This window comes from Pan troglodytes, chromosome 16, assembly GCF_028858775.2.
Source record: "Pan troglodytes isolate AG18354 chromosome 16, NHGRI_mPanTro3-v2.0_pri, whole genome shotgun sequence".
Classification (NCBI taxonomy): Eukaryota; Metazoa; Chordata; class Mammalia; order Primates; family Hominidae; genus Pan; species Pan troglodytes.
The window spans coordinates 62,520,847-62,546,858 of NC_072414.2; positions in this window are offsets into that span (position 1 = coordinate 62,520,847).

The window sequence follows — 26,012 nt, forward strand, 5'->3', positions numbered from 1 at the left end:
TTCCAACTGTCCTGTGGTGTGTACCTGTGCACACACCCATACTCACAAAGACGCACTCGGGGACAGTCATGCGTGCACACACACACCCACAAATGCATGAGCACAGGAGCACACCCAGATTCCCACCCAGACGCTTCCACCTGTGCCCGCTCCTGCCACCCCACCCTGCATGCCCACAGGCACATAGCATGCACTTGCCTGTGTACACACGCGCCAGAGAGGAGAGGCTTCCTGGAAAGTCTGGTCTGCAGCACTGCCCTAACTGGGAACCAGCTTTACCAGCAAACCCCCTTCCCCCAGCTCTGCCCAGGGAGTCTGCCCCAGGCAGGGGCGCACATGGTGGAGTTGATGACCTCAGGTTCATAGAGGAGTTTCTCTAGGACATGACGAAAAGAGGCAGAGAAGAGGAGACAGAAACAGAGCAAGCATGAAAATGAGAATGCGTCCTCCATTCCTGGTTAGGCACCCCCTCCCAAGCCTTTCTCCAACACAGACTTCTCTCCTCCCTCACAGCTTCCCAGGGACTTTTACTCCAGTCTGTCTTTCTCCCCCTACCCCCAGGCCCCCAATTAGCACCTTAAACCAGTCCTTTCTAAGCCTAGTGTCTTTCACTGAATGTGAGTTCCTTACACTAGGCCCCTGCAGTTCGCTCATTCCTGCTAAAAGGTCTGCAAGAGTTGTAATTGGTGCACTTGACTTCCAACCCTCCTGCACCCCTCAAAGTCTCCAGGAAAAAACACCCTACCTGTCCCTCCACTGCTGAGGTTCAAGAGCACTGAGGGTCAGGGAAGTCACCCAAGGATGATGTGCCCCCAGCCACAAGCATCTTAACAACCACGGGTCTTTATCATTTATTTTTCCTTTTTTTTTTTTTAGACAGTCTCGCTCTGTCTCCCAGGCTGGAATACAGTGGTATGATCTTGGCTCACTGCAACCTCTGTCTCCTAGGTTCAAGCAATTCTCCTACCACAGCCTCCCAAGTAGCTGGGATGACAGGCGCCCACCACCATGTCCAGCTAATTTTTGTAGTTTTTAGTAGAGACAGGGTTTCACCGTGTTGGCCAGGCTGGTCTCAAACTCCTGACCTCAAATGATCCGTCTGCCTTGGCTTCCCAAAGTGCCAGGATTATAGGTGTGAGCCACCGCGCCTGGCTGAGTCTTTGTCATTTCTCAGGTCAGAATAGGAGCAGACAACTTGTGGACACAAGCGGGAGAGGTCCCCTTGCTGAGAAGGTTTGCCTTTCCTCGCTTGCCAGCCTCTGTTCATGCCTGGACAGACGAGCCAGGCGGGACACAGGGGAGGCTGCCTTCTGCAAATGCGTCTCTGTGCCATCACCTCAGAGCAAACAGGGTTTTTGGGCTCCCCCTGCCTCCTGGGAGATGTTCACCACACCCAAAGGAGCCAACAGAAGCCAGCTGCCAGGCAGGGCCCCAGAGCCCCAAGGCCTTCCCAGTTACTCATGGGCTCCTCCAGACTCCTCTAAACTCTAGGAGTTCCCGACCACGCCCTCTAGCCCTGAGTCATATCAGTCACTTCTACTCGCTGAGCAGTCATTATCTGCTGTGCAGTGAAGTGTTTTGAATCCATTCTCTTTCATCATCTCAACCATCCTGCAAAATAGGCGCTTTCATGCCCATTTTGCTGAATAGAAAACTGAGGTTAAAAGGCTGGCTCTCAGCCAGTCAATGGAACATCTGAGATTCAAACACAGTTAAGCTGCCTCATGGAAGTCTTATCTCTCCAGTGGGGACCCTAAACTCAGTGGAGTCAAGGAGTGGCTTTTCCTTTTGAGTCTGAGCAGTGAACAGCATGCAGTACACTTAAAATTGCCCCTGTGTTCCGAGAAGGGTCACGCTTGTGCGCCCTCTCCGCCCCCTGCCTTTTTCCCCTTAGAATGAGATCTTCCCATGAGGTCCTTCTAGTCTTCATGCACATAGACCCCCAGTGGCCTGAGCCCACAGCTCTGCAGGGCAACCCGCTTTCTGTGGCCTTGGCCAGGACAGATGGGGACTCACTGGGCAGCGGGGTCCTTTTCCATCCACTTTCCATCCAGATCTTGCCTGTGACCTTTAGGCAGTTGCCACCATGGACTCCTAATCACCCCTCCACACCACTAAGCACTGTGCTAGTGCTAGAAGGCTACAAATGACTGGCCCACACAGCATGATTGCAGAGAACACACATACACACACACACACACACACACACACACACACTGAGAAGTTGCACTCTAGAGGCGTCAGTTGGGAATCTGTGCTCAGAGCCATGTGCATGATACAGGGAAAGAGAAACACAGAGGAGGGACGTAAAACTTAGTTCAGGTTGGGGCTAACCAAGGAAGGCTTCAAGGATGAGGTGAGATTAGAATTGAGCATGAGAAGTTTTGTCAGTCTTAGATTGAGGCGAAAAGTGAAAGGAGAACCAGGTGGGCCAAGGTGCTGCACTCTCAAGATGCTTAAAGCTGCAGCTTCCAGTTAGAGGAGAGAAAGAGAAGGTGATGCTGGCCAGGGGATGGTCAGGCTTGGTCCCGGGGCTGCTCCTTCACTCCTCTGCATGTCCTGGCTCATTTCATCCCTGCCTGGCACCAGCTGAGGGACAGTGTCATGGGCACCAGTGGAGTGACTACCCCTGGACTCTCATTCTCTGGGAAGAGCCCTTGATGGATACTGGGCTAGGGCCAAGAATCGTGATGATGCCCTAAGCCCTGCCCTGGGTAAGGATCACACACACACACACACACACACACACACACACACACACACAATACACACACACACACACACCCCAATCTGGGCCACTCAGATTCTCTTCCCTAGTAGATTAAAAAGGAAAACAAGGTTATCAGGTGCTAGCAGGGGCAGAGTGAAGTCTCACCAGCTGGAGGTTGAACACAATCTGCCTTCTGTCTCTATGGATTTGCTCACTCTGGGCATTTCATACAAATGGAGTCACATAACATGTGGACTTTCATGCCTGGCTTCTTTCACTTAGAATAACGTTTTCGAGGTTTGTTCATGTTACAGTGTGTACCAGTACTTCCTTCCTTTTGAAGGCTGAATAATATTCTGCTGCATGAAGATTCCACATGTGTTTATCCGTTCATCAGTTGATAGACATTTGGGCTGTTTCCACCTTTTGGCCGTTGGGAATAGTGCTGCTATGCACATCATGCACAGGGTATTTTTGAACACCTGCTTTCAGTTCTTTTGAGTATACACCAGGAGTGGATTCCTGGATCATATGGTAGCTCTATGTTTAACTTAATGAGCCAGCAAAATAGTTTTATATATTTCTTCTCTTGAAAATGTCCACATCATTCCCCCACTATTGTAAGACAGTCTGGCAAAGGACAAAGAAATACAATGTTCAGGAGACAAGAGAGAATCTCCTTAAAAATTTTTGAAAAGCAAACAGTTTCTACTCCTAGGTGAAGGCTTATAACGTATAGATAGAGCACTGAACACTTTATACAACTTGTTTCAAGTGCCCAGAACCTACAGGAGCAGAGTAAACTCTTCCCCAACCACCCATGGGACCTGGGAAGGCCTGAAAGGGTGCTCTGGCCAGGGACACACAGCATCTGCATTAATGTGCCTCCCAGCACTCCAGCAGAGCATGAGGAGAAGGGGATGGTGGGTAATTGCAAATCTGCATTTCAATTCCCAGATACAAATTAAACCCAAAGTTGTCATCAAAGAAAAGATGAAGATGAGGATCAAAATGATCCCACACTCTTGGAAAAGCAGAGATTAAAGAAAGTGAATTGAACACAATTTAAAAGAGGTTTTAAAAGGTGTTAATGCAGGCTAATGTAGTTAATGAAGGTTAAAAAAAAAATAAGTGGCTGCTCAATTAGCATTTTCAGCTAAAAGAAGGGGAGCTTTTTGCACCTTTCCTCATATCAAAGCCTGGATTCTTCCTCTTATGAAAAGACAGCCTCGATTATTTTAAAAGGAAGAAGAGATTAAAAATAGATTTGCAATAATTGCTTCATCCATAATAGCAACAATGTATTTCTCTGCTCCCCAAACTCAGCCTCATGGCATATGGTCTTTGAACCAGCCCTGTGGGGGTTGGGGGTGAGCTTTGTAAAACCATTGATTAAGATCAAACTTTCTGCAGACTCCCTTCTTCCCTGGATTTGGTGGAAAGGGATCCTAGATGGACCCAGAAAGTGATGGATTTGCATCTCTTCTCCAGTGTTCACTGTTGTATAGCAATGTACATACAACGAACAAGAACCAAACAATCGGCCCTCCAGCATCACTGGAGGTCAGGGACTCCACGTGGCACTTTCCAGGAGAAGGTAAGGATGGGTATGGGTGTGGAGGGTCTCCTGGAAGCTCCTCCCAAGACAAAATAAAGTCTGGAGGAGTAAAATGCAGCAGCATACCACATTTGGTTAGGTTTTTTGTCTGGGGAGGGATGTGGAGGCAAGGTCAGCCAGGAGTAAGTGCTTAGGGATGAAATCAGATGTTGGTAATAAGGGGCAGTGAACCAAGCAGGTGGAACCCCAGGTCGGAGTGGCAGCAGGTGGTAGTGGCTTGTCACATATACACAGTCAAGTCAGGGAGGTAGGTGCCAGGGCAGTGTCCCAGCAGGTAGGGGTACCGGGAGCAGGTAGGACGCTAAGATCCCAGAAGACAGCATAGCGGAGGTGAAACAGCAGGTGTGGGCCCCAGGCAGGATGTGATCCCTGCAGGAGAGGTCTCGGGAGACAGGCGAACCCTGGTCTCAGAGGAGTTCAGGTTCCAGACAGGTTGACAGGACATAAGGGAGTAACACAGTGTCCTGTGTTTCGTCGTCGTGGTCATCATCAACAGATAGCTAATGTTACCTGTTGAACACTTCTTATATGCCAGACAGTATTCCAAGCACTTTACAAATATCCCATTTAATCCTCACAGCAATGTTACAGGGCTGGTACTTTTATCATTCCCATCTTACAGAGGAGAAGCTGGGGCTCAGAGAGGTAGGTAAGCAGCCCTCAGTCTGAGGAGGTGGAGGTATATTTCAGATCACTGCTTTTCATCACTCCCTGTCCCAGGCACAAGGTCAGGGCCGGCCCCCAGTTACCATGGAGGGCTCCTTCAAGACCTCACCCCACCCTACCAGCCACTAGGGTGCCAGACCTGGAGGCTGGAGCCTGGAGGGAGTGAGTGGGGCAAAGCTTCGCTTGCAGAATGGGGGCAGGTTTTAGAGTCATAAGACCACCACTCTCTAAAGGCTCCTTCACTCCCTGAGCTCACAGCTCTTACATACAGGAGCCACCTGTGGGGATCCCAGGAGGGACTGAGGGAGCTGCAGGCAGGGAGAGGATAAGGAGATGCTTGTGATCTTTCAGCAGCATTTGCTGAATATGTGCTTATTGGGCATGTAACTTCAGCTGATTCCATATTCATTCAGTCAAGTCAGTCAGTCAACAAACAGTCATTGAATGCCAATAAAACACAGTTCCTGTCCTCAAAAACTCTCAGAAGAGAGACTGTGAAGCAAACAGGATAACATGTAACACAGTGGGATAAGTGGCATGGTGAAGGAGGACACACAGGCTCTCGTTGAAGTACTGAGAAAGAACACCATGCCCAACAGGGGAGGGGCATTCAGGGAAGACTTCCTGAAGGCGGTGACAATGGGGTAATGTTCATGGTAGGACTCACCATGGGGCCCTCAGCACCATGCACAGGCTCCAGATATAAAAAGCTGCTCATGCAATTTCCAGTGCATTAAATATTAGAAGAGCTTCCAGGGCTGGACTATCCACTAGGGTACCAAATAAAGGGAAGTGTACCAACTCCACCATAAAGTACCTTAGGCCTCCTCAGGCATCAGAGACATGGGCATCAATCATGAGCAAACCCTTCTGCCTGAGGCACCTGCCACCACAATTTATTTCACTTGATAAAAATGCCCTGCATCCTGGAGAGGCAGTGGAGAAGCAGGCATACCAGTCCCTGCCCTCATGGGCCTTATCACCCAGGAAGCCTGAGCTACCTCTTATTTAGTGTGTTAGTCCGTTTTCACACTGCTATAGAGATACTACCCAAGACTGAACAATTTATAAAAGAAAAAGGCTTAATTGACTCACGGTTCCATATGGCTGGGGAGGCCTCAGGAAACTTACAATCATGGTGGAAGGTGAAGAGGCAGCAAGTACCTTCTTCACAAGGCAGCAGGAAAGAGAGAGGAAAGCTCAGGGGAAACTGCCGTTTATAAAGCCTCATGAGAACCCACTCACTATCAGGAGAACAGCATGGAGGAGGCCGCCCCCATGATCCAATCACCTCCTACCAGGTCCCTCCCTCGATACATGAGGATTATGGGGATTTCAATTCAAGATGAGATTTGGGTGGAGACACAGCAAAACCATATCACTTAGTGTTTTGGGAGCTCAAGAATTTGGATTAATAATCTTAGATTAAAAAAAGGAAAATTTTCAGAAGTGACCACATGGCTTTTCCCTATTGGTAAGAACAGCCAACTTTTGAGAGCCAGTTCAGCTGTTGGGCAAATGGCATTCAGAGGAGCTGATGATAGGATACACTTGGGCGGGGCCCCAGGACTAAACTAGAGCAGCGGTTCTCAAACTGTAATTCTTGGACAAGCAGCAACAGCATCACCTGAGGAGTCCTTTGAAATGCAAATGATCAGACCAGAGCCACCCCAGACCTACTGAATCAGAAACCCGGCAAGTGGGGCAGCGCCTGTGTTTTAACAAGTGCTTCCGTTGATTCTGCTGCACACTCAAGTTTGCGAGGCACTGAACTAACAGGAAAACTGGTTCTAGGGCCAGTGTCTGTGCTAAGGTGAGAGTCCAGGAGCTGAGGAGCCATGCAGAAGACCCTGTGGGGGCCTCGGCCATCCTCCCCCCTACTCCTGGCCTTCAGGAGTCAAGAATGATGGTGGTCAAGATGAAGATGGAAGCGATAAGATGCTGCTGCTAGTAACCATTTATCGAGCTCTCACTGTTGGCTCAGGGTGCATGCACTATCTCGTTCATTCCTTACCTATGAGGTTAGTGGTGTTGTTACACTTATTTTGCAGATGAACAAACTGAGACATGAAGAGATTATATTTCTCGCCCAAGTTCACACAGCTAGTCAGGTGCAGAACTGGGATTTTTACCCAGTTTTGCTGACCTCCAGAGTCCCCAGTGTCATTGACCACCAAATTATCCAGTTAGGTGTCTGCAAAGGAAAAACCATTGCTTTGTCACACCATCTGCACTTCTGAAGTATCCACAGTGCATAAGGTTCAATGAGCAGGAGCCAGATGGGGGGGAGAAAAACTCTCCACCCAGCCCCCTAGGAATTTACAACATAAATATTGTGTGTCACATAGGCAGATGCATCCTTAGAGGATAATTGACCCTTGTTATTTGCAGATTTACTATTTTTGGTTTTGACTGTTTGCTAGCAACCCCCAGATCCCACGGTCTGTAATCAGTTGCAGGTCTGCATGTAAATCCCAGGCTCTGAAAAGCTGGTGTGGGGGAAGAGACCATTGAGCAGGCGTGAGCGAGAGCCTGGTTCAGGTGCCTCTCAGTTCCCATTTCTTGTTCTCTCCTCATCAGTTGCAATGACCATTGGAAAGTGATCCAGAGTTTGCTTCCTTTTGGAAAATGACCCAGGAAAAAAGGCCCTTGTCAGTGCTGTGGTGATATTCATGACTCTGGGGCTTTGCACAGATTCAGGACATCTCTCTCCTATTTACAGGGGTCTTCTGCATTCTGTAGTCTGTTCTTACAACAATAATGTTAAAAGTTACTCTTCTCTTCAACTTCCCCCAGACATAGAAAGCTGCAATGTGTCTCCTACCCTCTCCCACCTTCCATCAGAAGCATGTCCTGCATGCTCTGAGTCCTTGCTCATTCCGCTTTAGTGGATATCACCTGCCACACTGTCCTATTTGCACATTCCTCCCACGTGAAGCTGCAGGCCACTCGAAGGTGAGCCTGGTCCCAGTTTTTTTTCATCAGCACTGAGCACGATGCCTGCCACCAAGGTGCCATGGAAAAGTGTTTGTTGGATGGATACATAAATTAGTTACTTGGTTAATTCATTGATTCATCATTTCATTATAGCCCTTTGGAGGGAGTAAGGGTAGGTGTTATTGCTATTTTGAGGCAGGAAAATAGGGTCTGGAGGCAGGAACATAAGACTGATTCACACCAGCTATGACAGGAAATATCCTCTCCATTTACATAGGGCATTCACCGAGTAAATGACTTTGTTACTTTACTTCATCCTCTCCATTTACATAGGGTGTATGCCAAATAACCAATGGAAACCTCTAGAGGGTATTTAACCCCCCAAAAAAATCTGTCATGGGGGCCCTTGAGCCCCTATGCTCAGGCCCACTCCCACACTGTGGAGTGTGCTTTCCTTTTCAATAAATCTCTGCTTTTGTTACTTCATTCTTTCCTTGCTTTGTTCATGTGTTTTGTCCAATTCTTTGTTCAAGACACCAAGAACCTGGACACTCTCCACCAGTAACACTTTGACTGCTAAGGAAACTGAAGACCAGAGAGGGTAAGTGACTTACCCAAGGTAACACAGTCACTGAATCCCTAACTCCTGGTCCAGAGTTCTTATAATAAGTGTCGAGCCCAATACCTGCAATACCTCATAAACTCAATGCATTCTAATCTTCACACCTCCATCCCTTTGCCTGTGCAGTCTGTGGGCAGAGCTGAGGCTAATTCCCTCTTTATCAGGTATTCCTGCACTTGAGATATTTGAGTTAAGAACCTACCTCTTAGGGCATCCAACCCAATTGCAGAGAAGTCAGCACCCAGTGCCTCTATTTCTTATCACAGGTTGATGTCGAATCTATGCCTGGGGCATCAAGGGATGTTAGGTGGCTGGAAACTTACACAGTGAATGAACGAGTATATTCCCGCACACCTCCAGTGATAGGAAACTCTGTGACATTTTCAGATAACATCAACGTTGAGAAAATGTTCCCAACTCACTCTGCTTCTGCCTTCTCCTTGTGGGTCCTAGTGAGGTGTCGAGAGACCTCAGAGAACCAGTTCAATGCCTCTGCCCACATGGCCTCCCCCTATTTGAAGACAAACACTTTCACTACAACAATATCCCTACAGAATGTAGGTCTTTCTGTTATTATCAGTCCTACTCTGGCTTGAACTGCTTAGCGTGGTGGAGGAAAGACATGTTTATGTTCTTTATTCGTCTCCCAGGTTGGAGTCAGAACCCTTACTTTATGTTAAGGCCATGTCTCCTTTCCATTTCTGGCTCCCTGGGGCTGAGGTCTCTGCCTTCCCCTTAATGAAGTCCATATAGCATCCAGATCTCCCCAGATGGGGACCTGCCTGGAACTGGCATCAGGCCAGGGCACATGCAGGGGTGCAGAGGAACATCCCTTGGGGGAAAATCCGCCTCTCCCTGTGCCACCCACACTTTGCAAATCACCCAAATAACTCTCTGCCCAGGAGCCACGTCTTTGCTGGGGGAAGGGCAGCTTAAATTGGTAGCTTCCGCACATAACAAGCTCAAGACCAGACAAAGCCTGCCGAACAGCCCCCGTGGGAACCAGTGGTTTTATGAGCCCATCATATTTACTATTATCCAATGAGTCATCGGCTGCGTGCTTTCATTTTGAGGCTGCAGGACGAATAGGCTCTCATCGGAGCCACTCTTAATCCATTATTTATGCCCGCTCTTTGTCCTCTCAATTGTACCTTTGCAGACAGGAGCTTCAGTCCACATCCACCAGCAGCATTTGCCAGACTAATGCACATCCTTAGTTCCAAAGTCTGTGGTGTTTAAAAATAGCAAATGAGGCAAACACTCTGATTATGAAATTTCTAGCTGATATTTCCCTTGCCTTTCATTAGGGAGAAAGCTAGCATTAAGTGAACCCACAAGTCCAATGGGTAGAAATGAAGAATACTGTGTTTTTGACTTCTGCTCAAATCCGTTTCCCAGGAAGCTTATGTGGGTCTTGGAACAACTGGGATCAACAATGTGAATATGTCTATTGTGCCTGCAGATCCCATTGCTAATGCCCGGGAAGGACAAGTAATTAGCTTATGAGTAAATCGTCCTCAAGTTTGCATTTCTAGTACAAGAACTAGTCACTGAGCTTTGAGAATTGTCCTATGCATTTCATGCCATGGGAAAGAAAACATAAGGTTTGTGATTTAAAGTCACTCATTGAATCCCAGCCCAAATTTGCTTTATGTATTGGTCACTAAAGACCTGTAATCTCAGCTAAGCAAGGGAACCGCTTACTTTCTACAATGATGGGTAAGCAGAGGACAATTCCCTTGGTGGCTAATTGTCCGGCTGCTGCTTGTATCACTGCTCGGAAGGATGTGTTACCTGGGCTAGGCAGAAATCTAGCACCCTCATGGAGGCAACCCTGGAAACCCCTTGTGGAGTGCTCTATGCATGTCTGCGTGAGTATTGGGTGATGGATGGGACTGTGAGGGATGGGCAAAAACCAGGAAAGAATAACAGGGATAGAGCAGCAGATGGTGAAACAGAAGCACATGCTAGGCCCACTTGGATTCTCCCTGGAGTTTGAATCTGGAGCAGAGTGGCAAAAAGACAAAATGGTTGACACTCATTAGCCCTGGCAGTAGGAGCAGCAATGGCAACCCCTTAAGAACCTGTCCTTTCAGGCCAGGCGTGGTGCCTCACACCTGTAATCCCAGCAGTGTTTTTTGTTTGTTTGTTTGTTTTTTTGAGATGGAATCTTGCTCTGTCGCCCAGGCTGGAGTGCAGCGGAGCAATCTCGGCTCACTGCAAGCTCCGCTTCCTGGGTTCATGCCATTCTCCTGCCTCAGCCTCCCGAGCACTTTGGGAGGCCGAGGCAAGCGGATCACTTGAGGCCAAGAGATTGAGACCAGCCTGGCCAACATGGCAAAGCTCCCCATCTCTACTAAAAATACAAAAATTAGCCAGGCATGGTGGCGTACACCTGTAATCCCAGCTACTCAGGAGGCTGAGGCATGAGAATTGCTTGAACCCGGGAGATGGAGGTTGCAGTGAGCTGAGATCACGCCACTGCATTTCAGCCTGAGTGACAGAGCGAGACTGTCTCAAAAAAAACAAAAAACAAAAACAAAAAAACAGTTCTTTTATCAACAGCTCCTGTTTCTGAGACCCACACCCCACCCTGTTTGTGATCCCAATTCTAATTGCTCTGAGTTGGTTCTCTGCCCTCCATTCAGTTTCATGGGCTCTGCTACATGCTTCCAATAAACTCCTTAATGCCTACATTAGCCACAGGACTTCCTGTTGCTTACACCCAAAGCACTCTAGCAGATAAGAGCTGGAAAGTGAAAGCAAAACAGGAACATAACCCAAGATCAAAGGCCCAGTCGCCCAGAAGAAGGCTTGAATCAGAGAGGCAGGCACTGACCCAGGGCACAGGGTGCATGAAGCCAGGGGTGAGCACCCAAAGGACAGGAGTGCATGCCTTGGAGCTCAGATGTCACCCTATCAGGCAGGTGACATTGTTGTTGACATCTTAGATCAGTGGAAGTCAACTGTGAGGCACCCCAACCTTGGTTCTTAATGGTGTCAGATACAATATGACAAGGCCAGGTCTTAATCCGCCAAGTGTTTATTTTAATTTTGACCAATATGAGAGGTAATTTTGGAAGGTAAATAGGCATTTTTTTTTTTGGCCTAGGATGACTTGAATGTCACTGTAAGAAAGCAGGGCATTGGGTTAGAATTATATATTCATTCATTAAACAAACATTTATTGAGCTCCTCTTCTGTGCAAATATCTGCTCTGGGCGCTGGGGAGAACAAAGTGACTAAGTCATAGGCTCTGCTTCTGAGCATGAGGAGGGACGGCGGCCAGCACACAGCATGCCCCAGCAGTGCATGGTAAGGACCCAGAGACTGGAACACATGGAGTTCAGATGCAGAGAAACCTCTCTGAGCTGCGAGGGTCAGGAAGGTGATGTGGAGGAGCCAGCATTCAAGGTGCTCCTTGAGGGGAAGAGAAGGTTTCACTGACAGCAATTCCAGATGCAGAGGAGAAAAAGAAAAATGGCAAGTGGTCTGAATTGGCTGGCATGCCTCCAGCCCCAGGCAGGATGAGGAGGTAGGCTGACATCAGATTGTGGAAGATCAGTCTGAGAAGTCTGCATTTTACCTCTAGTCAATGGAAAGCCAGTAACAATTTGGAGATGGAGAGGGACATCATCAAAGCAGCAAACTGCAGAGAATCTTGTCAACAATCTGCTGAGCAGATGGGGGAGGGGAGAGTCTGAGCAAAGTTCAAGCTACTTGGAGGCTACTGCAATAGTCCAAGCAGGACCCTTCCCCTAAAGTGAACAACAGGAAGATGGAGATGAAAAACCCTGACGTGAGAGCTTGGCATTGAAAACTAGATGGGCATGGTGGGGGGGGCAAGCCAGGGGGCCCCAGGGTTTAGACTAGAACGGTTTCTCAGTTCCATTCAAATAACACACATTTTCCTGGCACCTCCTATGTGCACAGCACGTGTTAGCAGGTGGTGAGATGGCAAGGAAAATACTGGAAGGCCCAGGTCCTTATAAAAGGCCAGGGCTTTTCCAAAATGTGCTCCATGCATCCACATCTCACCTTCAGCATTAGTGAGTGGACACTGCGCCTCTCAATTTCCCCACTGCCAGGTTACCTGAGTGGAGGCTTGGAGGCAAGAGAAGAGAATTGCAACCCAGAGGAAAAACTACAACTGTTGTTAGCAGTGGCTACTCCTTAGGCCTAGGGGTATAAACCCAACTCCCAGCCAAGGCCTTCATCTGGCTAGTTTATGCCCTGCCTTCTAGACTGCCTCTGACTCTTACCCCGGATTAACTTCACCCCAAAACAATTGACAAGGCCAGCCTCTATTTGTTTCAGAGCCACAGCTACACTCTGCAGAGTTTTAGCCCAGACAAGACACTCAGAAGAGTACACTGTGCATTGTCCCAAATCCCTTCCACATGGCATCTCTCACAAGAGGCTGGCAGCACAGGCAAGGCAGAGCTGTGCCAAGCCAGGCCATGCCTCTCCATCACTTCCAGCACGAAGGGCCAAAGCCCGGCCCACACGCCACTCCTACTTTGGTGAGGTCTTCACCTCACATCTCCTGGGAACAAAAGTGCAGACAAGAACAGACACACACAGATACAGACACACAGACACACACACTCACACACACTCACACAGACACACTCAGACACACACACAGAGACATACACTGACACATACAGACACACACAGGCACACAACACACAGACACATGACACACACACACAGACATAGACACAGCCACACAGACACACATAAACACACACAGTCACATAAACACACACTCACAGACACACACAGATACACAACACACACAGACACACACACGGACACACAGACACACACAGCCACCTACACAGACACACTCAGACACAAACACACAAACACACTCACACATGGAGACACACACTCACACACACATGCTCCATACATACACCCAAACACCATCAAACACGTCCCTAAGATAAATAATAACTTCTACGTAGGGAACACACTTCCTCAAATTTAGAGGGGCATGGTTTTCTTTAACTCCATGGGACAGCAGCTCCACGCCAAGGGAGATACAGAAAAGAACACTTAATGCCAGCTGGAAGCACCCTGTGATCGCTGAGTGCCAGTGGCCCTGGCTTAAAGCGGCCCGCACAGTGCCCACTCTAGGAGGCAGATGGCTTAGTGTCTCTAAAATGATATTTCTTCCAGCTTAAAGTTTCCATTCAGTCCCCACTGGACACCTAGTGATAAACAGGTGAGGAAACTGTGGCTCAGAAAGCTTGAATAAATAGTAAAGGATCAAACACTAAATGCAGAGCTGAGATTCAAACTCAAATCTGCCTGTTCCCTCAGCCAGCGGGCACTGGCACCCCCATGTGAGGCACTGACCAGCACGGTGAGCTGTGGACACTGAAGCAGAGCTTGGGAGAGACAAACAGACCTTGGGGAGCTCAATCAGTAACGAGCCAAAACAGGACAGGAGACGCTGTGCTTCCACCTTGTCCTGGGACTCAGAGTCTAAGTCTTTCAGATTCAATGTGTGGTCAACTCTGGATGTCGTAACAGGTGGCCCTCACTCCCTGGACCTTGTGTGATCTGGCCCGAATGGAATAAGCAACTTTATCCAGGCTTGAGTGCCAGCGCCACCATGAGGACCTGCACCAGACACTTGCATTGGCTTTCTCATCTCAAACATCTTCCCCTCTGCTTTTTATCAGAGGAAAATTAGGGACCAAGACCTGGAGAGCTTAATTTCCTCTCCCTCTTCCAAAAAGGAAGGAGGGAGGGAAGGAAGGAGGGAGGGAGGGAGGGAGGAAGGGAGGAAGGGAGGAAGGGAGGGAGGAAGGGAGGGAGGGAGGGAGGGAGGGAGGGAGGGAGGGAGGAAAGAAGGAAGGAAGGAAGGAAAAAAGGAAGGGAGGAAAGAAAGAAGGAAGGAGGGAAGGAAGGAAGGGAAGAAGGATGGAAGGAAGGAAAGAAGGAAGGGAGGGAGGGAAGGAAGGAAGGTAGGGAGGGAGGGAGGGAAGGAAGGGAGGGAGGGAGGGAGGGAAGGAAGAAAGGAAAACAGTCATTTTTGCTTTCCATTTTCTCTGATTAAGGTAAAGGTGAGGAAAAGTCTGTTAAAAGAAAGGCTGATCAGAAGGCTGGTTGGTTTGTTTCCAGGCTGTAAACTCACTGGGGCCAAAATGGACAAAGTACCTTGTCCAAGATCACACAACTAGTGGGACTGGAATCCTGCTTCCTGACACTCAGTTATTCCTGCCTCCCTTCCACTGCCTGTGTCTGTCATTACCTTGAAGACCACGCACATGCACACATACACAGCCTTTCAGAATAAATTAAATAGGCTCTGGGGTGACTTGTCAGAGCATCAGTCACAGCATCACAGGTGGGGAGCTCTTGAGAGGTTGTTAGCAAACTAATGAATTATATAATGGCTGCTCAGTAATTCCCAGGGCTAAGGTAAGGTCCTGGAACACACACTTTCATTCGAAGAAGATTAAGTTAAAACCATATGTGTAATTCTCTTGACAAGCTCTGAGCACTGTCCTTTTTCCTGAGAACATTTGCACTCTGAAGAACCCATGGAGGTGGAAGGTCAAGGTTATTGAGGGAGGTAGATCTGAGGAAAGCACCTGCATCAGGTGACCAAAGGGCAGGAGCATCTCCAATTCAGCACCAAGCCCCCTGCAGGGGTCCCAGGCAGTCGACAGTAAGCTCTGAGGATCCGCTGTGTGCAGGGATCAGTCCTGGACACTAGGAAACAGTGAAAAATGTGGCACTGGGACTCAGTGGCACCTGCTTTGTTGGAAAGACACTGTCCTTATTTCGGGAAAATTCCCAGGGAAGAGAGCACTTCCCACCCTTGGGAAGCTCTCCAATTTGTTGAAGACATATGACCTTCTGAAGCTCCCGGTCTTGTGGAGAAGACACTGACTATGCCCTTGGAAAAGCCCAAAATGTCTGTCAGATGGAGAGAGGGGAGACAGACAGCACCTGCCCTTGGGGACCCTCCAGACTGATAGAGAGGATAGAGGATAGAGGTTGGGGCAGGGGCTGGCCCTTGACCTCATGGGACAATATCATCCCTGAAGTCCCCACTCCAGCATAGAGTTAGATCCCAGGAGGTGGTGCCCACACATGTGTACATCTGCCCTACAGCGCCTTGCCCTGGCATCATTCCTTTTTTGAATGGCTATGAATAGTGATGATTTTCTTTGAACTTTGTAACCCACCTCAGAGCACACCTGTTGCCTACATGCCTCTGCCTGCACCTGGCACCTGATTCAGCCTAGCCCATGAAGACTTTGTGTGTGGGTCCACAGAAAAGCCAGTCTCTGTAGGGCAGGACACTGGGGCCTCATATCCAGGCCCGACACAACAACCCTCTTATCCCAGGCAAGTGGCCCTGGTAGCTGGCGAGTCCAGGAGAGGAGGGACCATGATCAGTTTCCCACAGGCAGCCATGGAGATGGCATCCAGCCCTCTTCTCAGGAGCCATAGAGCAGATGGTGGGGAGACGCCAAGGGGACAAATGGAGTAGGCTTCTGCTTCTTCACACTTCTGTCTCTCGTGATGCCAGATTCCCAGACCCTACCAGCCACAGCACCAGCAGTGACTTGGGTATGAACCACAGGTTTCTGGATTTGTACCCCACCCAGCTCCCTTCCTGGGCTCTAGGTCCCAAGTCCCACCCTTCCTGAAGGCCAGGGCCCTGTTGCCACCACAATATGACAGAAATCTGTTTCTCCAGCTTACACTCTCCCCAGCCCCTCTGCTATCATCCTCCCAGGCAGCTGTGCCTCTTTCCACCACCCTTGGACCAGATGCTTCCCGGTGACTACGGCTTATTTCAAGGGCCCGTGTACTACTCCCCAGGCCACTTTCCTAGGAACTTAGGACAAGGGCCTCACACAAGGCTCAAAGTGCCCTTTGAAAAATGTACTCACTGACTGGTGAGAAACCTAAACTGGGCACAACCCAGGGTGTCAGGGAGTTGATTCTCTCCTACTTCTCAGGTCCCAGCCTTCAGGGGTCCCAGTCACTGCCTCCTGGCCCCCTGGACATATTCTAACTCCCCTCATTTGTTTGAAAGTCTGGGTTCCAGAGTAGAAATGGCTGCTCCTGTGCCCCAGCATTTCTGAAAAGTGATTTCCAGATTGTACCCCACATCTTGACTATACAACTTTTTTTACTTAATTAGGAATTTACTTTATTAAGAACTACTGCCTGGAAAAAATCAATAAATAGTTTAATAAGCCAGACAATTTAGTCCAATCATCAGGAGTTAAAGTTTATTGGGGGATAAAGTCTGTACGAGTTGTTGAATAATCTAAACCTTGGCCTAGTTCTAAGTAAAAGGAGGTTTGTAGCAGGTGCAAACCTGAGCCCTCTCTCTGCTACCAAAACAGCACAGGAGGATCTTCCTGGGCAGCTTCCACAGAGAACACATGGCGTCCTGTTGCTCTTTTGCACCCAGATGCACACTGACCACTGATTCTAACCAGGCTCTCCTACCACTGGGAGCAGGTTAAAAGATGTCTGGGATTTCAGAAAGGTGGAAGAAGGGAAAAAAAAAAAGACTCAGCTGGGATCCTGAGGAGCTGATTCCAAGCTGTTGCCTACTCTCGTCACCTTCCAAGGAAGTCATCCAAACCCTCTGTTTCTTTATCCATAAAAAGCGGGAAATGATAACCATCTTGTGGATTATTCTAAGGAATGTGAAAAGAGACATAAAAGAGCTTAGCCAGAGAGATTCAGAATGAGCATGGCCATGTCTTCCTCCTCCAGACAAAGTCTCCTGCAATTACTGAAATCATGCATTTTGAAGGATGAGGAGGAAAAACAACAGAAGGAAGAAGAGGAGGGGAAGGAAGAGGAGGAGGAGAAGAAGAAGAAGAGGAAGGTGAAGGGGAGGGGGAAAGGGAAGAAGAGGAAAGAAAAGGAGGAGGAGGAGGAGAAAGAAAGAGAGAAAGAAAGAAAAGGAAGGAAGGAAGGAAAGAAAAGAATCTGTCTATTGCCAGCACTGCAAAGAGGAAGGAAGCAGGGACAGGGGAGGTGGGGAGGGAACAAGGGGCAGGGAGGGAGAGGAAGTGGAGCTAAGCAGACCAGAAATATTGAGGAATTCCTGGAAGATAGAAAGCAGTAGGAACTGAGCTGACAGAGGAACAAAAACAGAGAAAAATCACAGCCCAAGACGTGAGGAGTTGCAGGAGGAACAAACAGGGATTCTCAAGTACAAATTGAAAAATGTGAATAACGATGAAGAATCACCAAGCATTAGAAAAACCAGCAACGTAATCCCTGAGCTCACGCAAAGGATGAACACCCAAGGGAAGAGCATCAGCAGAGGAAACAGACAACGAAGTAAAAATAATAATGAGTATTCTCAGAAAGATTCACGATGATGATACACAAATAAAGAATCACAAGTTGCAATGCAAAGCCACGATTCTCAAACTTTAAAATATGCTTATAAGAATTAAAATCATAATGGACAGACTGCATAAAGGAATGAGCACAGTGAAGATCCAATTAGTGAGTTGGACGGTGGAGCTCAGGAAAGTCTCCTAGGACACAAACGGAAAGGCTCAAGAGAGTCTAGGGGTTGTAGGGCCGGGGAGGTGCCTGGCAGGAAGAGGGAGCTCCATCTTTATTGCTTGAATCTGAAAGGCATTTGATGAGAGGCAGCCCGGTGTCACGGAAATGATTCTTCCATCATCACAGCAACACTATTCATGAGCGTATCAAGTTTTTTTGTGTGTGAATTATGCAAAAGTAGCCTCCAGCCTAGTCCAAGTCAAAAAAATTATACGTTCAGAATCAATGGAGTCTGAATTAGCTACATTTGAGTGCTCAGGGACCTCAAAGGACACACACATGCACACACACACACACATGCACACACACACACACAGACACACACACGCACACAGACACATGCACGCACACAGAGCTAAACTGAGCTTACTGAGCAGAAGGGTCTCCTTCTAGGGATTATACAGCCCAATGCTCTTGTTGCAGAGAAGAGAAAACTGAAGCTCAGAGAGGCAGAGTTGGCCCCAGACTTCCTCTGACGCTCCAAGCCTCAAGCCATCCTTTCAGAAGGATCCTCGATGTCTCAGGTCCACCAAGCTGAGCACAGTCTTGACCTCTCTTTCCCATTGGCTGGGGGCAAGCCCAAGGACCCTGAGAGCAGCATCTGCAGCATCAGCTCTAGGGAGCAGAACTCCATCAGAGGAATCCAGAGTCCTCTTCGATTTGGGCCACAAAGGAGAAAGGAAGCCAGCTGCGATCTTTTCTGCCGCATTCAGCTCCCTGCAGGGGCCCCACAGGCTTTGTCAGGTGGCCTTCCGGATCCAGTGTGTCTTATTCTCACCCATTTACCCAACCACCCCATTTTTTCAGTAAGCACATCTTCCCTTCAGTTTTTAGTCCCCCTAGGGCACCATCTGAAGCCAGTTTCCTGTTCTCCCTGCCCCTTTATCCTGTGGGTTCTTCTAGAGGAAGGAAAGAATTCAACATTGATCAAGCCCCTCCCATGTACCAGACTCTGCGGGGCATTTGACACACTTGACCTCTTTTAATTCTCACAGCAATGGTATGATGCAGGCATTCTTTTCCCCTTTTCCAGATGGGAACACTGAGTTCAGAGAAGTTAAGTAACTGAGGGAGGGCCACACAGCCAGCAGACGGGGAAGGCAGGAATAAATGCAGGCCTCTCTGATGCCTTGCTCCTCCTGCACCCAGGCCACCCTCCAGTGAACTTTAAGTCTCCTGAGACTTCTGGGAAAGGGCATTCTACAATAATTGGGGCAACAAAGCTTGGGAATGATATTAACTTCAGGTGGCAGGTAGGTCATGGCCAAATGGGGGCCTTGCCACAAGATTCAAAGCCACTCGATCAGGGAAGCTGCCTAGAGGAGGAAGATTCTGAGCTCATTCCTACAGGGAGACAGGCAGAATTTGAGGAGCCAGGGAGAAGAAAAGAAGACCTTCCAGGCTTAGCAGGCAAGATTTTAAATTGCTTTAAAAAGTAAAAGACAGTAACTCCATCTGCCTTTAAAGGGGGCAGGGATGTGGAATAATTTATATCAGAGAAAGACTACATCGTGGCCCAGATGCCTTTCACTGGCGGAGTCTGGTGGGGGAGGGTGGCCGCACTGGAGAAACTGATCATTGTAAAGGGAAGATTGGCATGTCAGGCCTCTGCTGGGTCCAGCCTGTGATTTTGATGTACAAAAATAGGTCCCAGCCCAAGTAGTAGATGTGGAGAGCTAAAAGCTGCTCTGCTAAAGAAAGCGAAGGAAACCTGAGCTTCAGGAAGGCAGCCCATGGGAGAGAGGTAGAAGGGCCGAGAAAACAAAGAAAGGGAGAAATGTGAGGTCCAGGGAGAGTGAGGAGCTGGGAGATCCAGAGGCCTGGGGGAAATTTTCCCAAGGAAGGTGTGGCCAGGATCTTTAGGGACCAATGAGTGACATTTAATTTGAAGTTCCCTCTGCCATGCCATAACACAAATATACACTCCATGATCCACCTGTCATCAGCAGAACATGTGACAGCGTAAAGCTGTGGTTGCTTTAGGGCCTCAGTGGTAGAGGGGATCAGACTGTAAGTTTCCCGTTATTCATGAAATGGGGACGTGCAGCACTTTTATTAAATAGGAAAGGGTGACTCCATGACAGGAGAGCGTGGGGACAGCCAAGTGGCTGACATACAGGTTACAAAAGCAGGGATAATAGTGGAGACCATACGTATGAATGAGGTTGGCGGCTTTGATTCACAAGCAAAAGCCCCATCCTCATCCATCCATGTAGGCCATTTCCATCTCATTTTAGGTAGTAGGTCTGTGGCACTTGTCCTGGAGGCAATTAAAGTTGTTTCTTAATAGTAACTGAAGCTCTTACATTGCTGAGTACCAGCTATATGCTGGCACTGTTCTGAGCACTTCCCCAGTATTAAGTCAATTAATCCTCACCATCACCCAATCAGGTAGGTTACCATGCTTACCCTCATTGTGCCAATGAAGAAAATGAGGCACAGAGAGGTTACCTGCCAAGGTCATACAGTAAGGGGCATGGGTGAGACTCCAGTGCGGGCAATCTAGCTCCAGAGTCTCAATCTGCATCTCTTCATTATATCATAGAATCTCCCTGCAGAACAGCTCAGCCTCTGCCTTGCTTCATGAGACTGGACAGAAGGACTAGCTGCTTAGAGAACAACAATAGGAAACCTACAGACCCTCTTGATTCCATAAAAAGTTACCCTTGTTCTTGGTGAATCCAAAGAATAAAATCAGGATCGATGAGTGGGAGAAACGAGGAAATCGATCCCAGCTCTGCGGAAGACTTTGCTAACATGTTGAGCGACCCACACAAATGCATGGTCTCAGTAGGTAGTGAGCTCCCTGTCATCAGAGTGATGCAAACGGATACTTTCCAATGACTTGCACACTCAGCTAAGGGGGGTCTTTTAAGTTTCTCTCTAATTTGAGATTCTATGACTCCAGGAAATTTTCCTGATCTAGAAGAAACTACTTAAAAGAGCGACACCACGGATCACAGTCTCCATGGGTTTCAAGTTACCGAAGGTCTGTTGTGTTGGCCATTTCTGAAATCCCCTTTCTCTCCTTGTCCACTTGGTTAACTCTCAGTCCATTCCCACTAGACATGGGGTCTCCCAGGCCCTCCCCACCTCCTGCTCCCTGGTTGACTTTTTCCAATCATCACATCTTTCTGATTACAGCTCACCCTCCCTGCCTGCCCAGTGAGCACCAAAGGGCAGAAATCAAGCCCCATTTGTGGTTCTAAACCCACAGCACTAAGAGTGGGGAAGGCAGTCAGTGGGATCAATTCAATTCAGCAAATATGTCTTCCCTCTCAGTCTATTATCCTCCAGTACAATTATCTGTGTTTACCGACAAGCTGTCTCCCTAGCACTATCTCACTGCCCACTCTGAAAGTCAAGCTCTCTACCCTATGCACGTTCTATAAATGATTCATGGATGAACAATGTCAGGGATTCCCTCCCCTCTCAGGTGGCTTCCTTGTGGCTTAGTTTTCCAGGGTCCACATGAGGTGATATGGCCTAGAGTGGCCAGATTTCCAAAAGCAGGGATCCTTGTCATTCTACAGCCATATTCATCTCTGCCTGGGGTGCAGACTTAAATGCAGAGTCCCCCTTAGAGGAAGATCTTGCTGGCAGAGCTGGGAGCAGGCAGCTTTGTGGTCAGCCCCTGCAGGGATGGCCTCAGCTGTACTGGGCAGCCACACCCAAGGTCACACCTCTCCCCAAGGAGGACCACATCCAGTGACCAATGATCAAGGTGGAGGAGTGTGCAGAAACGTGTTAGCAAAGCCACATGAGACTGCTCTCCTTAGAAAGTCCTGCTGGCCAGGTTGGCCCTTGGCTGGCATCTGGGAACCTGGATTTGGGGAGGTTTCCCACCATTCCCTGATAAGAATGTCTCACTGTGCCTATACTGTCCAGACAATACCACGTGTGCTGAGCACCTGCTTTCCTTCTGGGAGCCTGGAATTTAGGTACATGGCAGGCAGAGGGTGCCTGTGTTCCTGGCCCTTCGCTGTCCTGACAAAAGCCCTAAGCCCTGAGTCTCTAGTGAACTGGCAACATTCAACACGTGCAGGCACAGCTTGTTGCTGGAGGAATGATGCTTTCCTGCGTGACTCCGCTCGGAGAGCACTCCCGGGAGTTAGTGCCTGGTTTCCTCTGGACTTCTCTTGTGACTTTTCCCTTTGCTGACTTCATTTTGTATCCTCTGACTGTAACAAGTCATGGCCATGAGTGCCACTATATGCTGAGTCCTGTGAGTCCTCTTAGCTAATCACTGAACCCAGGTGTTGTCGTGCGGAGGTCCAGCACAGGGTGCAAAAGACCATTTTGGCTCCAGAGCTCCCTGGGAATCAAGCAAGGCTGTGATTGGGCCTGCCTCACAGATAACCTCCCCTTCTGCCCACTGCAGCAGCCTCCTTCCCTCCTTCTCACTGCTGTTGACCCCAAGGGCGCTCCCTAATTAACTCTACCAGAGTGTTAAACTCTGTCTCAGATTTACTTCCCTGAGAACCTAACCTGCAACAGATACAAAACCAGCATTTCAGGACCTGCAATTCACAGGGCATTTTGTCACGTGTTAATTTCATCGTCACAACCTATCAGGTTTTTACAGAGGAGGAAACAAGAACTGAGAGACGTTAAGTGACATGCCCAAGGTCACAGAGCAAGTGAGAGTTGGAGCTGGGACTGACCCCTGGGCAGGATGTTTCTGAAGTCTATGGCCTGTCTCAGAATCAGGCTGCCTCTCACCTGTGGCTCTGAGGCTCCACGGTTCTTCCAGGCCTGGGGACATTCATCATACATTTTCCCACTAAGATATTCCAAGAGGCATCTGGGGACCAGATCTAGGAAGCCCTGAGTGGGAGAGAATTCCAGCACCAGGAAAGGAGGCCGGGTATTTTCTCTCTCCCTGAGGGATTCAGAGGAGAGGATGAGGAAACTGAACTTCTCGAAAGAGGGACACCTGTAATTCTCAACTCACTCCCCAGCAGATACACGTCATGCACATGCACACACCTGCACACTCCAGCTGGGACCTCTGGCCTTCCAGGTCTCGCTCCCAGGCCCTGGAGTCTGTGGAGAGAGGCCTGTCCCTCCATGTAGAGGACAGGAGTTCTCCATGGTCTCGTTAGCCATCCTGCACCCCCTCCCACTGCAGCCACAGGAATCCATCCAAGCAGGGATGGCAATGAGAGGGACTTGGCCTCAGGCACGGGAGCGTTTGCCACGGCCAGGCCAGCTGTCAACTCCAAAGAAGCCGGAGTTGCTGGAGAAAGTGACAGACGGCGTCCCGGGGAGCTCACGAACCCCATCTGCCCATGGCCAGGCGGAGCAACACCCTTTCAAGACATCCAGCTGAGGCGCCTCAAGCCCCCAGCTGCACAGCTTGGTGAAACCAGCAGCTCCTCCCAGGTTCTGGGAATTCCCAGAGCTTCCCCTGCTGTGGGATCCTGGGGCCATCACCACTTCACATTGAGGGGGGCCATCACCACCCCATTGAGTCGATGGAAACTCCCCTTTTCCCATTTTCCACATAATAAAGAAAGAAATAAGCCAATAAATAATCACACATACTTGCCTGGTCCATCACACCAACAGCTGAACTTACTGAAAACACTGAGGTCCTGAAAAGAGACCACATCCACACCTTATTGCCAGCAAGTTAAAAAGCTTCTTAGTTCCTGACACACGGTGAGTGTTTCTCCCCAGCCTTCATGGGCTCTTCTCTTCCACCCTTACTCAGCCTCTCTTCTCGCTCATCCTGCCCCACCCTCAGGAGCAGTGGAAATGGCTCCCCTGGCCACATTGCAGCCAAGCTCCTGCCACATTCCAGCAGGGCTATGTACAATCATCTCTCACTGCGAGGACCACCTTTGGTCTGCTCCTTCACCCCAATTTATTTATCAATGTATTTTCCCTCTTTTTTTTTTTAACCTATAAGTGTCTGCATGTTTCTGTGTGCTTAAATTCTACATAAGATTTCTTCTAAGTTTGAAGATCCTGCTGCCTTTTTCTAGCCAGCATAGGTGAGGTTGCAGCATAGGTGAGGTTGCAGCATAGGTGAGAAATGTGCTGCCTTTTTCTAGCCAGCATAGGTGAGGTTGATAGTAGATTTTTTTAAATCCAGTTTTAGAGATGAGAATCCAGCAACTCAGAGAGGCTAAGTACCTTCTCCAAGGTCACACAGGCAGTCAGTGGAAGAGTCAGGACTCCCACTTGAGTGTGGTTGCCATTGCAGCCGGAGATCATGCAAATGAGCCACTCGTTCTTGTCACCTCACCACTCCTGAAACAGAGTCAATAATTTATCCAGAACCGTTAATTTTCTAAAAAAAGTCAGACATTTCTATCAGCATTAGTTTCTTTCATGTTCCATCTGTGATGAGGACAAGCAGAAATACCATGCTGCTTACTGACATTCTTATGTGGCTTTAAGGGCTCCTTGGGGCTAAGCTGCATGTTCACTGAGTTAGAGACAAACGACACTGCCCTGCACCTACAGTTTCAGAGTGAGAGTAGAGGCCAGGGGCTCGGAAACTCACAACCCCAGACTGCCAGAGTGGGGCCAGGTCTAGAGTACCTCTGGTCTGGCTCTATGAATTTTAGAGATGAGGAAACTGCAGCCCACTGTTGTAGCAACACAGGCAGGAGCCAGGGATTCCAGGAATTTGTAACCTTCTGTGTGTCCTGGCCTGCTCTGGTTCTTTCTTGTTCTCAGCAGGTAAGTAGGAGAAGCATTGCCAAGTATGGGGTAATGAGGAAGGTTGTCTTGCTCTTCAAGCCTGATGGAGATGCCTGATTGTCTGAGACCAGCTTCATCCACCACTCCCACCATTTCCATTACTCCCTACGGTGGCTTTCTTTGTGGGCAGAAGCTTGCAAACATCCTTGATTACCTGGTGATTACCCTAATCACCCAATTACCTTTACCCAAGAAGTGAAGGGCAGGAGAGTATGTTCACATCAGCTTGACTTTAGTTCAAGCTCCTGTAGAAAATGGAGAGAAGTAACAAGCATAGCTGAGATCTCTCTATTTCCTGAGGCTAGAATAAGATTAGGAAGACTTCAATCTTTGAGCATTAACCCTCACATGCATGTGAGGAAACTGCCCACGGCTGGGCAAGGAGTAGGTCAAACAATCCCCAGAGCTCACACAGAGCCTGCAATAATTTTTAATCCCAGCTTCCAGAGTGAAATAGACCTCCGTATACACAGGGCATCAGGTAAAATCCTCAGAAAACTATTGCCTTAATAGAGGAGTGAAATTAGCCCTAGACCAAAGACTGTCAACCCATGTCAACAAAGTGTAAAAACAAGTTTTAAAGGGATCAAACTGATTTCAAGCAACCTAACTGCAATCCCAGAACAAAGCCCAACAATAATTAAAGGAATGCAGCAAAATCCAACACCCAACACAGTAAAATCCAAAATGTCCAGTACACAGTCAAAAATTTCCAGGCACATCTGCTCTCTCCTCTCCTATTTGACATTGCACTGGAGATTCTGGCAAGTATATTAGGCAAGCAAAAGAAATAAAAGGCATCCAGATCACAAAGGAAAAAGTAAAAGTATCTCTATTTACAGATAGTGTGATATTATATATAGAAAACCCTAAGGAATCTACAAAAATTAAACTATTAGAGCTATAAACAAGCTTAGTAAAGTTGCAGGACACAACAACAGTACACAAAATGTATGTAAAAATGTAGTAATAACAACTATAACATGAAATTAAGAAAGCAATTTCATTTGCAATAGCATCAAAAAGAATAAAATACTTAAAATAAATTTAACCAAAGAAGTGCAAGACTTGTATACTGAAAACTAGAAAACATCATTGAAAGAAATTAAAGAAGATCTAAATAGGTGGCAAAACATCTTGTGTTCAGGAACTGGAAGTCTTAATATTTT